Source organism: Petromyzon marinus, unplaced genomic scaffold (genome assembly GCF_048934315.1).
Source record: "Petromyzon marinus isolate PM22_M1 ecotype Great Lakes invasive population unplaced genomic scaffold, UKy_Petmar_22M1.pri1.0 PM_G_Scaffold_26, whole genome shotgun sequence".
Lineage (NCBI taxonomy): Eukaryota > Metazoa > Chordata > Hyperoartia > Petromyzontiformes > Petromyzontidae > Petromyzon > Petromyzon marinus.
In genome coordinates, this window is record NW_027422828.1 from 730,001 (window position 1) to 732,500 (window position 2,500).

The 2,500-nt window shown below is 45.6% G+C and overlaps 1 pseudogene; it reads left to right on the top strand.

Moving 5' to 3' along the window:
* Positions 1-2,500, top strand: part of LOC142913809 (28S ribosomal RNA) — a 10,282-nt pseudogene that overhangs the window by 4,483 nt on the left and 3,299 nt on the right.

Sequence of the window (2,500 nt, forward strand, 5' to 3'; positions counted from 1 at the left end):
AAATAACGAATACTTTGAGCCCCTAATTTCGGTGGAGGAAGTTCAGACTGCCATACGGGCCATTAAACCAACGTCAGCAGCTGGGCCAGATGGCCTAACAAGGGCTGCAATCTGTGCTGCCGACCCCGAGGGTCGGACACTGACAGCCCTATTTAATGCATGGATGATTACAGGAATTATTCCCAAAGAGTTGAAAAAGAATAGGACGATTCTTATTCCTAAGGTTATGGACGATGAAAAGCTGAAAGAATTGGGGAACTGGAGACCAATAACGATCGGTTCAATGATTCTGAGATTATTTTCCAGAATAATGACTGCACGTCTTGCTCGTGCTTGTCCCTTAAACCCAAGGCAGCGTGGTTTTATAGCGGCATCTGGCTGCTCTGAAAATCTTAAGGTGCTACAGGACCTTATGAGACATGCTAAGAAATTGCACAGGCCGTTGGCTGTCATGTTTATCGACATAGCGAAAGCTTTTGACTCGGTTTCGCATGCTCATATTTTATGGGTGTTAAGGCACAAGAAAGTAGATGAACACGTGGTGGGCATCATCCAGAACGCCTACGATCGGTGTACGACCTCGTTCAAAAGCAATGGCGAGTTGACTCGAGAAATTAGCATACGTGTTGGTGTCAAACAGGGTGACCCCATGTCACCCCTGCTCTTCAATCTTGCCATGGACCCTTTGATATGCACCCTAGAGTCACACGGAGTTGGGTACTCCATTGATACCGACCACGTGACAGCTCTTGCGTTTGCTGATGATTTGGTGTTGGTGAGCGAATCTTGGGTTGGTATGGCCGCCAATCTAGCGATCTTGGAATCATTTTGTGGGCTATCGGGATTGGAGGTTCAGGCCAGAAAGTGCCAGGGCTTCATGATAAACCCAACCAAAGATTCATATACGGTGAACAACTGCGACCCATGGACTATCAAAAATAAAGATGTCCATATGATCCAACCTGATGAATCAACGAAATACCTTGGTCTGAAAATTGGCCCTTGGACTGGCACTATACAGCCTGATCTACATTGTCAGCTAAAGACATGGATCTCGAAAATCGATGAGGCGCCTCTGAAGCCAACTCAGAAGGTTGAACTACTCAATGCCTATGCCCTACCCAGATTGTTATATCCTGCAGACCACTCGGACTGCAAGCAATCAACTCTCCGTGGGTTGGACCAAGAGATTAGAAAGGCGGTAAAAGGATGGCTCCACCTTCCCGCTTCAACTTGTGATGGACTGTTATATGCCAGAGCCCGAGACGGAGGCCTTGCCATCTTGAAACTGGAAAAAACAATCCCTTCGGTTCAAGTTAGAAGGCTGCAACGTATAGCAAACTCGTCCGATGCTATCACCCGTAATATTGTGTCCTCGCAGGGTATGGAGGAAGAATACCGTAATTTGTGGGTACGAGCAGGGGGTGACAGTGATGCAATCCCAATATTCGTTCTCAGGGACTCGGTGTCAAAAGAACCTGTATATCCGAGACCCTGCGATTGGAGGGAGCATGAATTTCAGAGATGGTGCGAAAAGCCGGTTCAAGGAAGGGGCATTGTAAACTTTGCGCATGATAGAATCAGTAATGCTTGGTTGAGGCCATGGTGCGGCTTTAAACAATGCTTCTTTATCGCAGCACTACAACTAAGGGCAAATATTTACCCAACAAGAGAAAGCTTGAACAGAGGCAGAGATGGGGCCTTACGTTCCTGCAGGAAATGCTCTGCCAGACTCGAGTCCCTTTCGCACATTCTCGGTCAATGTCCTGCAGTACAGAAAGCAAGAATTGCGCGACATAACAAGATCAGTAACATTCTGGCAGACGAAGCGGCTAGATTGGGCTGGTCTGTATACAAAGAGCCACGGTTCATATCCGAGACGGGAGAGATGAGAAAGCCTGACCTCGTGTTTGCAAAAGATGAGGAGGCGGTTGTGATCGATGTCACCGTCCGTTTTGAGCTTTCAAAGAATACCTTGTCAGATGCTGCCTCGCACAAAGTTTCGTACTATACCCCTCTTGGTGATCAAGTCAAAGTGCTGACGAAGGCTAGCAAGGTCACATTCTTTGGATTCCCGGTTGGGGCAAGAGGAAAGTGGCCCCTTGAGAATAACGAGGTACTTACCTCCCTGGGCCTGACCAAACCCAGAACGACATCACTGGCCAAGATGATTTCCCGCAGAACGCTGCTTTTCTCTCTTGATATTCTGAGAATGTTCTGTGGAAATTATGCGGTCTATGAACAGTCATAGACAACCTCCGAAACAAATAATAGTTTTGTTTTAAGATGTCATTTGTTTTAGATTGATTTTGTTATTTTCGAAGGTGAAGTCGGTTTTTATTTCATTTTACTATTTTCCACAATTTAGATTGTTATTTTCCAAGACGAAGTCTTGGTTCTTTTTTTTATTGTTAGTTTTTTTTTTAAACACGTCGTATTTGTTACTTTAGAGCTTAGAGGGGACTTTATTTTCGCCTTACTATTTTCTGCCTACAAAGAA